The sequence below is a fragment of the Dipodomys spectabilis genome, unplaced genomic scaffold, assembly GCF_019054845.1.
Source record: "Dipodomys spectabilis isolate Male_0828 unplaced genomic scaffold, ASM1905484v1 ptg000081l, whole genome shotgun sequence".
NCBI lineage: Eukaryota > Metazoa > Chordata > Mammalia > Rodentia > Heteromyidae > Dipodomys > Dipodomys spectabilis.
Genome location: NW_024870758.1, coordinates 16,899,628 through 16,913,614, shown reverse-complemented (window position 1 = coordinate 16,913,614; position 13,987 = coordinate 16,899,628). Strand labels below are relative to the sequence as shown.

General features: G+C 39.3%; 1 pseudogene; it reads right to left on the bottom strand.

Moving 5' to 3' along the window:
• Positions 1-2,084: 2,084 nt before the first annotated feature.
• On the bottom strand, positions 2,085-2,182 carry LOC122110884 (annotated as a pseudogene).
• Between the last annotated feature and the right edge of the window lie 11,805 nt (positions 2,183-13,987).

Sequence of the window (13,987 nt, the reverse complement as noted above, 5' to 3'; positions counted from 1 at the left end):
GTGAGACTCTTATCTCCAATAAACCACTAGAAAACCGGAAGTGGTCCTGTGGCTCAAGCGGTAGAGTGCTCGCCTTGAGCTGAAGAGCTGAGGGACAGCGCCCAGGCCCAGAGTTCGAGCCCTACGACCGACAAAAAAAAAAAAAAAAAGCAAGGTATTATGAAACTATGTTTCTTCTGGAGGCCTGGGATAATCTTGTCATTAAAACACTAGTAAATTGGGGTTGGGAAGGTGGCTCAGTGGTAGAGTGCTTGCCTTGCATGCATGAAGCCCTGGGTTCGATTCCTCAGCACCACATAAGCAAAAAGAAAAAAAAACCAGAAGTGGTGCTGTGGCTCAAGTGGTAGAGTGCTCATCTTGAGCTGAAGAGCTGAGGGACAGTGCCCAGGCCCAGAGTTCAGGCCCCACGACCGGACCCTCCCCCCAAAACAAAACAAAACAAAACAGAAAGAACACTAGTAAATTAATCATATCTTCAAAGTCTCTTGCTAGTAACATAGTCCTACATTCTGAGGATCAGGGTATGACATTTTTTTTTTTTTTGGTCCGGTCGTGGGGCCTGAACTCTGGGCCTGGGCGCTGTCCCTCAGCTCTTCAGCTCAAGGCTAACGCTCTACCACTTGAGCCACAGCACCACTTCCGGCTTTTTTCTTTTTGCTTATGTGGTGCTGAGGAATCGAACCCAGGGCCTCAGGCATGCAAGGCAAGCGTTCTACCACTGAGCCATCTTCCCAGCCCAGGGTATGACATTTTTAAGGAGTTATTATTACTATTATTTTGCTGGTCCTGGGGCTTGTACTCAGGGCCTGAGAGCTAGCGCTGAGCCTTTTTCACTCAAGGCTGGCACTTGAGACTACCACTTGAGCCATAGCTCTAATTCTGGCTTTTCAGTGGTTGATTGGAGATTAGGGTCTCATGAACTTTTCTTCCTGGGCTGGCTTCTGACCACAATCTTCAGATCTCAGCCACCTGAGTAGCTAGGATTACAAGCATGAGCCACCTGCACCTGGCTGAGGAGTTATTATTTTGTCTACTAACTATCTCATCTTAACCATCTTAGGTTAGCTTCTCTCCAATCGTGCACTGAATTTTGGTCTGGACTGCCAAAATGTGTATTAGGAATTAAGGCCTGAGGAAGGAAGCAAAAATGAGCAAAGGAAAAAGTTGTATTGTAGGACAGACTTGATCTAACCTTGGCTTTGGCTAACTCAAGGCCAATTGCTGTCAAAGTTGTACTGTGCTGAGCCAGATTTGTCAAGCTTGTATACTCCTATATTGCTTAGTCACTTAGTGCTAGTTACAGTGAGGTACCTTTCTGTAGTAGAGACAGACTCTGGAAAAGTCCATAGTGGGAAATTGTTTTCTTTTCTTTTTTTTTTTTTTTTGGGTCCGGTCATGGGGCCTGAACTCTAGGTCTGGGGGCTGTCCCTCAGCTCTTCAGCTCAAGGTTAGCACTCTACCACTTGAGCCACAGAGCCACTTCCGGCTTTTTTTTCCTGCTTATGTGGTGCTGAGGAATCGAACCCAGGGCCTCAAGCATGCAAAGCAAGTGCTCTCCCACTGAGCCACCTTCCCAGCCCGGAAATTGTTTTCTGATTGTTTATATTAAGTGAAGTAAATAATACTCAAAAACCATAGGTCTCATGGTTTTCCTTATCTGCAATAACTAGTATGTGTCTAGGACAAGCAGAAGAGGTCAAAAGCTATGTACAATATGACCATATAACTTGATGCTAAGCGAAATGAGTCCTGAGATAGGGACAAGAGGTTTTATCTTTGTTGCTGTTCTTTATAATGTACTTATAATGTAGTATGTGGCTTTTTTGTGTGTGTTTCTTTGTGTATTCTTCCCCCATGGTACAATCTTTGTTGTCACTTTATTTGAATCTGGTGTCCTGCATCTTGTATATACGTTTTTCTAATTTGGGGAGGGGAAGGGAAAAAACAAAATGCTGAAATAAGAATATAGGATGACCCATTGGAACAATGAGATGTACAAGATAGTATGTTGAAAACGAACTTTACAACTTTGCAGGGGGTGGGGGGGAGGTGGAGAGGAGGGAGAAGTTGGGGAGGTGGGAGGAAAGGGATGATAGAGGAAAAATAAAGGAGGGTGTAACAATGCTTGATAGGAAATAGACTTATACTACACTTGATCTTAGCCAAAAGGCCAAGAAGTGATAGGAAATGGACTCATTACCTTGCTCACGTAACTGTAACCCCTCTGTACAATATATATCTATACACACACACACACACACACACACACACACACACATATATATGTATATATATATATAACAAAAGAAGAGGACATTGTTCTTTGAAAGAGGATCTGGATTGTGTCTTGGGGCATTGTCTCACATGGTGTGGGTCATGATGAATAAAAGGGATTGAAGGGTTTAGACCTATGTTTCTGTGATCTTTGAATATTGAGTTGGAAGCCTCTCCTGGGCCACTTTCAAGTCCTGAAACAGCAGTGATTGAATTATCACAATCTTTTCATTTCCTAACAAATGGGGCAATGCCATTCTTTCTGATGGAGGCATAGAATTCCATTGTGTATATATACCACATTTTCTTAATCCATTCATCTACTGAGTGGCATCTGGGTTGGTTCCATATCTTAGCTATGGTAAATAATGCTGCAGTAAATATAGTTGTGCTGGTAGCTTTAGTGTGGTCTTGTTTGTGATCATTTGTGTAAATGCCCAAAAATGGGATTGCTGGGTCATAGGGGAGCTTTATGTGGAGTCTTTTGAGGAACCTTCATACTACTTTCCAAAATGGTTGAACAAGTTTACATTCCCACCAACAATGAAGTAAGGTTCCCCTCTGCCCACATCCCCTCCAGCATCTGTTGTTATTCAGCATCTGTTGTTATTAGAGTTCTTGATTTTTGCCATTCTTACTGGGGTGAGGTGGTATCTCAATGTTGTTTTGATTTGCATTTCTTTTATGGCTAGAGAGGTTGAGCATTTCTTCATGTGTCTATTGGCCATCATTCTTTCCTCTTCAGAGAAGTTTCTCTGTAAGTCTTTAGCCCACTTATTTATTGGGCAGTTGTTTCTTTGAGGATTTGTTGTTGGGGGATTGAATCTTTTGAGTTCTAGGTATATTTTAGATATGAGACCCTTGACGGTTGTATGGCTAGTGAAGAACTTTTCCCAATCTGTGGTCTTTCTATTGATCTTGCTAGCTATGTCCTTTGCCATGCAGAAGCTCTGCAATTTCATGTAACCCCATTTGTTCAACCTTTCTTTGATTTACCAGGCCCAAAGAAACATAGGTCCCATGCTTTCCCTTATTTGCAATAACTAGTATATGTCTGAGACAAGCAGAAATGGTTAGATAAGTTGATGTTAGGCAAAATGAACCCCAAGATGTTTTTTCTTTCTTGCTATTGTTTCTAACATATTTATAAGATGATTTCTTTGTTGTTTTGTATGTCCCTCTCCCACGATATAACCCCTTTCACTGTATTTGATGTTGGTATAATTTGTGGAGGGGAAGGCAAAAAACAAATTGTTTAAGTAGGGATACAGGTGGACCCATTGCAACAATGAGATGTACAAGACGTTATGTCGAAAAATGAACTTTACAACTTTGGCACGGGGATGGGGGGATGGGGCGAGGGCAGAGGGTGGGGAGGAAGGGGGGAGGAGATGGGAAGGGATAGGAAGGGGAAACAAAGGAGGAGGCAACAATGCTTGATAAGAAATGTACTCATTGCCTTGCTCATGCAATTGTAACCCCTCTGTACGGTATTTTTACAATAAAAAAGAAAAGAAAAGAAAAGAATAACAACAAGGAAAAAAATTATCATAATCTTTAGAGCATTCGGTTAAATTAGGAAAGAGCTCAGTTGCAGTCCAATGACCAATAGCCATCATGGAAGCTTCTTCTTCATAGGCTTAGTTCATTCCTTCTAGTCAAGTTTATTCAAGGCTCAGTCATGACCTTCTGCCTCTGTGCCAATGTTCATCATCATTATTATTATCAAATTTAACATTGCTATTATTTATTGAAACTTCTGTGCCAAGCACTATGCTAAACATTTCCCACGAAACATTGTATGTAATCATTTCAATAGGTGAAAACAATTGAGGGAGCAGGCATGGGTTGTGTACATGTGTAAGCCCAGGGATTCTTCTGGAAATATCACATCTGAATATTTCAGTCAGCAATAACAGGCATTTTCTGGCAGCTCTCATCTTGGCTCAAGGTCCAACATGTAATAGCAGCATTTTATTCATAGCATGAGGTGCATTGAGACCAATTGTTCAACCTAGTTCTAGATACCGTGTCACCAGTATCTTCTGATGTTCGTCTGGGGGTATTGGATGTTTTGATTGTCTGAAAATTCAGATCTGGGTCTCTTTCTAGATGGAGCTGTGGCCAAATGAATAAATAGGATGAGAACTTTGAAATGAGGTTTGTACTAATAAGGTCTAATTGCAAATTAAAAGTGACAATAAGGTTGGAAAGACAAGTCAGATAGTCTAGAAACTATAACCAAAAGCAACTCTCCCAGTTTCCCCTCATGCTATGAAATTTTGTTTGTGTATGAGTGTTTTCCAAGCCCAGTGTTTATGATGATCAGAAAACAAGTCATCTTATTTGACACATTGTATATAAAGATATTTGCAAACATGCTCATATTTTATGTATAACCTAATGTCTCTTTGAAGTTCTGGGCTGAGCATGAAAATCTGTCCTTTTCTTGTAATTTTGTGAAACCAGTGTTTGACTCTTTGTAAACAATGGCAGAGTATCTGTGAAAGACAAATTAAATCCTCTCATTTTGTAATTTTGGTTTCAAGTTTTTAGGTTACAGGATTCAAGTCTCTCTTGCATGATTGCAGACTGAATGCATACATTCTCAGTGCTATTCTCTTCCGAATTCTCTGTTTATCTTTGACTTCCTGAAGTATGCATGTGTAAACATGATTTCAGATTCTAAAGATGTATGGGCTTTTATTTGGTCTTCATGAAGATTTTGAGTTTTCTGGTAGCAAGTAAACTTGAGAGAACAACTTAAAAAATAACTTTATTGTTATTATAAAGGTGATATACACAGCGGTTACAGTTACATGAGCCAAGTAATGAGTACATTTTCTTTCATACAGAGTCATCTGTTCCCTCATTTCCTCCAGTCCCTCCCTCCCATCTCCACCCACAAGTTGTAGAGTTCACTCTCATCAATGTCCAGTGTGCTTTGCTGCTGCACTTTTTACCCTTTTCCCTTTGTTCCTGTGCTCTCTGTCTACCCTCCCCCAGATAGTCACATGAGTACACCATATAGATGGCAAAGAAGGCAGAATCATTAGAAAAAGAAAAAAGAGAAAAAGGTCTTTTGTTTCTATATCTTAGCAGTTTGTTTCAGTATGTATATTATTTTACATAAATATGAAGTGGCGCTTGGGCATTGCAGCATTGTGACTCTCTCCTAAGACTGTCCTCTTTTTTGTCTCACTGTATGAGAGTTTCCAGAATCCTGCCTAATTTGACATATCCCAGTGCATCTTAGATCTAACTTCCACCTATCAGAGAGAACACGCACGGTTTGTCTCTCTGATCTTGGCTTACCTCACTTAACGTGACTTGTAGTTCATCCATTTTCCTGCAAATGACATTATCTTATTCTTCCTAATGTTTGTGCAAAATTCCATTGTATATAGGTAATACAGTTTTTGGATTTTTTGGATATGCAGGTGTCCTTCCCCTCCCCAGGCCTACTTAGTAAAGGCAGTAAATAATCAGCCTCCATTCCCCTTTACTTTGAGATGGTATTCCTTTGCGGGCAGCACCACCCTATAAGGCAGCATGATCCCCTTAGAGTGACCTTCAGGTCTGGGCAGCTGCAAGACTCCTTATCCACTACTTGGGCAGCAGCCATAAATTCTAGTCTGCCATGATAAAGCCCTTGGTCCATACGTCCACACTGGAGTCTTTGCCTCCTAGTCTCTTCTAGCCCCTCCTAGCCTCAGTAGGTTATATAGGTCACCTCAGACAATAGCTGGCACTTCTTCTCACTTCTCTCTTGTGAGAAGGGGTCTTGCCAGTCCCTTTACTGGCAATAAAGCTTTTCTTTGTACTTGGATGTCTGTGTGGCTTTCTGGCAAAGTCTAATATACTCTAACAGTCCTTATCATATCCTGGCTCATGATGTTCCTGGTAGAAGCCTGGGAGTGGTATGACTGTGTCGTAGGAACCTTTCAGAGTGGTGTACTAGTTTACATTCCTACCAGCAGTGGAGTATGAGTCCTTTTCCCACATATCCCCACCAGCATTTGTTGTTGAGAACAGCTTTCTTATAGAAATAGAATTGCTCATTTAAATAATTAATCCAGTCCTTGGGAGAGGAAGTAGGTACCGATAACTCCATATATGTCTCATGGAGAAGAACAATACTTTAGAGCTAATGGACACAGTTTACATTACCTAGGTAAAAGCCCTGTGACTAACCCTTTCAGTTCAGGCTTTTATCACTTTGATTACAACAAATCACCACCTATGGGGTGGCTTAAAGCAACACAGTTCTGGAGGTCATAAGTTGAAATATATCTTACAGAACTACACCTAAGCTAAAATTCTCAGGTGAAACCTCTTCCTTCTGATTGTCAGCTTTGGAAGCAGCCTGCATTTGTTGGGCCACGGCTCTGGCCTCTGAGTCTTTTTTTGGGCTTTTTTCCTGGGCTTGATTTCAGGGCTTGGGTGCTGTCCCTGAGCTTTTTTGATCAAGGCTAGCACTCTACCACTTCAGCCACAGCTCTACTTCTGGCTTTTTTTTGGGTGTGTGTGTGGAATTGTTTAATTGGAGCTAAGAGTATCATGGATTTTCCTGCCCAGGTTGTGTTTGAACCACTATCTTCAGATCTCTGCCTCCTGAGTAGCTAGGATTACAGATGTGAGCCACAGGTGCCCAGCTGAACTTGAGCCTTATAGTGACAGGTAATCCTTTACCAAATACACCCCAAGATGTGTCACCTCCCAACACCGTTGCTTTGGTGATTAAATTTCTAACAAAAAAATTTTGGAGGGGACACAAGTATTTAAACCATAGGGGAGGTGGACTTTTTTTTTTTTTTAGTGTATCTTGGGTCTGTTTACTACATACCCATTCACACTGTACCTTCCAATTACACTGGCTTCAGTTAGACATTTTAAGTAGTTCCCATTTCTTCCCACAGCAAACTTATGTTTACTGAAATGCTTTCCAAAGCCTCTGTCTTTGGAACCAGTGCTTCATTCTACTTTTAGCTCTTGCTTCTTCCTTATGTCTATTCTCTGTCATGATAGACTCCAATTTGCTCTGTTTTATTTAATTTCTGGGCCCTTGCTTATGTTGGTCCTGTCACTGGGAATGCTTGTTGTTCATTCATTCTGAATCTCATTCATTTTATGAGGTTCATATACACATCTTGCCTCTTCTCTGAGACTATCCCTGATGATGGTCCTCTTTGGTTTCTCTTATCCTGACCCCCTTCAAACATTTATGTTTTTTGCTTATATATACCCTCTATATTTTAATACTTTTAAGTTTCTGTTCTCCTTGCCTTCTTATTTTGATATAAAAATTTTGAAAGTAGAGGAAATTTTTTTCTTCTGTATATTGAATCATCTTTTTTCTTCTGTATATTGAATCATCTTTGGTGGCATGGTGCTCACTACGTAGTAATTACGAGTGAAATGTTGTTTCATTTGGAGTTCTCTTTTGGTAGGCTTATGAGTTTCAGAGCACTCCACATAAAAACCATGTGCAATGTGCCATTTGCTGACAGAGCAACAGGAGATTCTCAGGTTCTGTCCTACAAACTGAGTAATGCTATCATATTTACTTGCATTTCAATATCTATGATATGTAATATTTCCATCCCAACTTTCTTAGCTCAAGTCATGGGATTTGTTATATGCTATCATGGGACAGACCTGTCACCTAGTACCTCCTGTGTCCCAGATGCCATCCTATTGTGGTCTGGTGCTGTTTTGGCCTGTGTCCCTCCAAATTATGAAGGACTAGGCTGTTCTTTCTGAGCAGAGGATTGGCATCTTGCCATCAGAAATTGTTGCACTGGCCTCAGAGTGAGACTTTCCTGCAAGATCATCATTGAAGAGCTGAACACAGAGAATGGATATTCCTCAAACTTAAAGTAGGCCACCTAGAGTTTTTGTGTATTTTCTTGCTACTAACTAGTAGTACTACTAGTTAGTAGTACTAAGTGGTACATCAGGTGGATTTTTGCCTAAGGTTTGTTGTCATTATAGTAAACCTACAACAGAGGAAGTTGTGGAGGAGATGATACCCCACTTACTGCTGATTATGAGTCTATCAAGGAGGCGTTCTGCATTTACCAAAGAACTTGACAACTGCTGAATAACCAATTTGGCTAAAGTTAGGAAAAAGGATCATCATTACCATTTGTTTTATCAGCCTAGATTATTATTCATTTTATATACCCCCATGAATATACTAAGTATATAACACTAGGGGACAGATTAGTGTTGCAGCTAGAAATTGAATCCAGTTAATCAACTTGCAATTTTTTCTTTACACTAAACAATTGAACTTGGTCTGGTGATGCACACATGTAATCCCAGCACTCAGGAGGCGGAGATGGGAGAATTTCCAGTTAGAAGCTAATCTAGACAGAATAATGAGATCTTGTTACAAACAAACAAAAAGAAAACACAAACCCCAAAGACAATTGTTAAATTTTTATTCACCCTGAATGATTGGTAAAAATGTCACATATAAAGAATTTAACTTTCCAAATGGAGAAGGGCAAAAGAAAAATGCTCATAGACTTTAAAATTGCTGAAACAAAAGTGCCTCTCTCTAGGACTAAAAGCACTGAAAAATAATACGTATCTTTTGCACATTAAGTAGGCACGTTTCCTGCTTCTGTTGCTGTAGAAGAGAAGATAAATAGAAAAGAACTTATTGATTTCCTCCAAGGCAACTTACTATTGGAATTTCCCTGACAAGGATTCTATTGTCCAAATCTCTCCAGGTAAGAGGTTACTATTGACTGCAAGATCACAATGGTGTGGGCAGACAATGGAGTACTTACATAGTAATTGATTCTTGAGTATATACATGCACAGAAATTATATACTCTATTTATGTAGATAAATACATAATATTCTACAAGAAGTTTCATTTCATTTCAGCCAATTCATTTTTTTCTATCCTGAAGCCTCAAATATTGCATGTTTTGTTTTTTGTAAGAAATACCTAAGCCTTGAAAGAATATAAATATTGATTATAATTGAGTGCCAGTATAATATTTCCACTTTGTAGAATGGTGATAGATGTTAAGTGGCAATTAATTTTAACTCAAGCTAATTTAAAACTAAATTTTTTTATGTTCATTTAAAAAAATTTTTTTTTATTGTAAAGATACTATACAGAAGGTTACAGTTACATGAGTAAGGTAATGAGTACACTTCCTATTGAGCGTTGTTACCCCCTCCATTGTTTTCCCCATACCATCCCTTCCCTCCCTACCTTCCCTGAGGTTCTTTTTTTTTTTTTTAATTGTGATTAAGTGATTACATAATTTCCCAAATTTCATAGTATTGTGGAATAATGATGGTCATTTAAAGTCACAAGTTCATTTTAACTTTCCTGGAGCAAATTGTCTATCACGGTCTATAACATATAACGGTGTACACATATACACCATACATGTGATCAGCAGCATGGGGATAGTTAGTAGTGGTTTGACCAGATGAGTGGAAGTTCTTTGTTTCTTAAGTCCTGTTAATTTGTCATATCACCTAACATTTTGGATTTAATCTTCACTTATCAGGGAGACCATGTACCATTTGTCTCTTTGCTCTTGGCTTACCTCGCTCAACATGATTCCTTCTAGCTCCATCCATTTCCCTGCAAATGCCATTATTTTGTCATTTCTAATGGCTGCATAATATTCCATTGTGTATAGATACCACAATTTTTGGATCCATTCATCTGTGGTGGGGCATCTGGGTTGTTTCCAAATCCTAGCTATTGTGAACAGTGCTGCAATAAACATGGAGATGCACGTGTCCTTGTATATTGGTTCCTGTTGTTCAGGGTAGATGCCTAGAAGTGGTATGACTGGGTTATAAGGGAGGTCAATCTTTAGCTTTCTAAGGACCCTCCAGACTGCTTTCCAAAGTGGTTGTATAAGTGTACATTCCCACCAGCAGTGTAATAGGGTTCCTCTTTCTCCACATCCCCTCTAGCATTTGTCGTTGGCTGATTTGTGGATGTGGGACATTCTGACTGGGGTAAGGTGGTACCTCAGGGTTGTCTTTATTTGCATTTCCTTCACCACCAGGGATGATGAACATTTCCTCATGTGTTTCTTTGCCATTTTTATTTCTTCATCTGAGAAGTCCCTCTTTAGTTCCCTTGCCCATTTAGTAATTGGTTTGTTAGGTTTGGGAGGGATTAGTTTCTTGAGTTCCCTGTATATACAGGATGTTAACCCCTTGTCTGATATATTGCTGGTAAATATTTTTTCCCAATTAGTTGGTTGTCTTTCTAGCTTGGTTGCGATAGATTTAGCTGTGCAGAAGCTTTTTATTTTAAGGTAGTCCCATTTGTTGAGTCTGGGACCCTGTTCAGGAAGTTCCTTCCTGTGCCTATTAGTTCAAGTGTCTCTCCTACTCTGTCCTGCAGTAGTTTCAGAGATTCAGGTTTAATGTTAAGGTGTTTAATCCATTTTGAGTTGATGTTGGTGCATGGTGATAGGCTGGGGTCCACTTTTAGTTTTCTGAATTTAAAACTAAATTTTAACTAAAGTTTCAGGACAACTTATGAAATACTTCACACAGTAAAATAAGGAATTTGGTTCATAGGAATAAGTACTGATGTTTGATTTATGCTCTGTTAGCAAAATATGATCCAACCATCTGCATCACTACAGATTATGGGGAATTTAAGTAATAAAAAAAACTGTGTTTCAGAAAAAGTGCTGCAATGCAAAATGTTCTTAAATTTTCTTACTAGCTGGTAAGCTCATCTAAGCTAAGGAACATCCTTAATCATCATCTAAGTAATAAACCCGGCTGTTGCTCAGCTGGTGGCAAAGTGCAGAGTTGCCCACGTGACCAGCAGCCCTGTTCACAATCAATGCTTGTGTTACTCATGTTGCCTAATGATGTGACTTTAACTTGGTGGCTCTAGCTTGAAACTATAGTTTATTTTCCCTGGTCAAAGAATTCTAATATATATGAGATGCTTTTTAGACTGCTAATCAACTTAATATTTTACTCTTCAATGTTAGCTGTGTATGTGCACACGTGTGCATGTGCACACACAGATATTGGGACTTGAACTCAGGGTGTTACACTCTCACTTGCCTTTCTACTCAAGGCTAGTGATCTACCGCTTGATACATACCTCTGATTCTTGCTCTTTGATGGTTTATTAGAGGTAAGAGTCTTCCAGATATTTTCTGCCTGGGCTGGCTTCCAACTATGACCTAAAGATCCTAGACTCCTGAGTAGCTAGTTTTACAGGCATAAGCCACTAGCAGAACTTAATGTGGAATTTTGTTCATGGGTTTCAGCAATGTGTGTAAGTAAAGATTGGGGACATATAACTCAAAGTAAGATAGGACACTCATCTCTGACATTCACTAGACTCCTCCATACATAGCTATCATATGGATACAGTGAGCTACTAAAGTGGGTTCTGAACCATCAGGGGACTACTATCTCATCTGCATGGGGAGTTAACTCAAGCTTTTGCCCATCAGTGCTCAGACTGTATTGGTCACAGGGAGTAGTTTTGAAATGATTCAAACATTAAACAGTTTAATGTTATTTTGGCATAACTGGGATTTGAATTCAGGGCCTTGCACTTGCTAGGCAAGTGCTCTACTGCAGACTCATGTCTCCATCCCTTTTGTGCAGTGGATATTTTTTAGATAGTGCCTTGCTTCTTGCCAGGGCATATGCCTTAGCTAGAATGACAAGCGCATACCACTATGTCCAGCTCTTTCCATTAAGACAGAATCTGTGAATTTCTCTGCTTGGCATGGTATAGAAGCATGATCCTCTCTACTCCAACCTTTTAAATACCTAGAATACAGGTGTGAGCTGCTATGTCCTGCTTAGCTTAGCACTTTTGATTAATGGTTGTGAGAGTTCTCTCTATGTCTAGTAAAGAGCAGGAATTCATATGGTCTTTAGTCATTTCTGGAAACTTCTTGCCTCTACAAGAAAAGTTCTCTGAAGAAAAAAATCTAGCACAGGATAAGAAAATCTCAGAGAATCACTGGCATGAAAACTGAAGTGTAGCATATCTGAGATCATGTTATTTCTGGACATCTTAGTTATTTCAAGAAAGAAATTTATTTTCTAGATTTAGCTAGTCTGACTTTTTGTTTAAAAAGTTTTCAAGTTTAACTTTTGTTAAAACCACCTCAAAATATTCTATCTCAGAGGAAACAAGGATTTCTGAGATCAGAAAGTAGCAGATTGAGCTAATATGGTCACCCATATGGTGTAAGAATTTTGATATTCTGGAAAAATAGTTTAAGAGGAAATAATCAGGAAACTTACAGCCACAAGAAAGGGTATAAGTTTTCAGGAGAATGCTCTGGTCATCTGCCATGTGTATCTGATCTTGGTAAGCCCTAAAGGTCAGAGGGTAGAGCTCTAACCTCAGTGTAGAGTCAAGAGATAAAAGCCTAAGCAGAGGGAGGAGCAGGCCACAAGGTACCCGCACAAGTTGGTTGTTCTTCTCTGTAACAGAATGGGTCCGTGAAAGGACTATATAGACTGACCCCACAGACTGTGAGGGTGCTTTGTTCTGTTTCGAAGAAGACATAAAAATTCTCATTAGAACTCCCTCCTGCCCAACCATGTATGAGTTAGGGATTGAAATGTACACTATTCACATAATGCAAGAACATCACATCTGAAATATAAAAAAATGGCCTCAAAAGTAGTGTAAAACAACTTTATACAAATATTCTCATGCATATGATTGTAAATAAACACAAACTCAGAAGGACAGTGTGTAATATAAAGTGCAACAAAAATAAAGAAATTGGTAAACATGTGGTTAAATTTAAATAAACATGGGCTCTAAAAAGAACTCCACAAATAGGGCTAGGCACGGTGGCTCATGTCTACAATCCTAGCTGTTTGGGAGATAGAGGTCAGGAAGACCGCAGATCAAGGCCAACCCGGGCAAAAAGTTAGTGGGAACTCATTTCAGCAAAGAAGATGGGAATGGTGGGTCATTCCTGAAACCCTAAAGGTTAAGGTAGGAGTATCATGGGAAGCATGGGCAAAAACATAAGGCCCTATCTGAAAAGTCATGAAAGAAAAGACGATTGGAAAAGTGCCTTATGTGGCCGAGCACCTGCCTACTTGAATTTAACCTTAGTACTACCATCATTAACAACGAAAATAACAAATAAATAAAACTCCACAATAAAAAAATTGAAGAGGGAATATAGAGGGGGTACTTAAAAGCATAGTAAAATATTGAAAAACAATAAATAGAAGATGGTTAGGGATAGTCGGAATTAAATTGTTAATCATTTTGTATCATTTGGGAAGATTACAAAAATACTAATTTTAGACTTTTAGCTAAATATGCAGGTTAAAAATTCTAAGTTAACATTAAGAGAATAGAATACCTATTAAATAGTCTATATTGAAATAAAAATAAGTGCCTCTGTGTGCATTATTTTATTTCCCTGGTTGCTGATGTCTGTCTATAGGAGGCTAAAATCTGGAGATGTCAATCTGAGGACAGCCAGACCAGAAAAGTCTGTGGGAGTTCTATCTACAATTAACCAGCAGAAACCTGAGTTGAAAGCATGATTCAAGTGGTAGAGTCCCAGCTGTGAGTAAGAAAAGCAAACAAGCATGAGGTCCTGATTTCAAACCCCAGTCTTAGGATAAGAAAAAGAAAAAGAAAGAGAAATAAAATCCAAAAAACAGTGAGACAATAAATTTAAAGCATAGAGAGAAA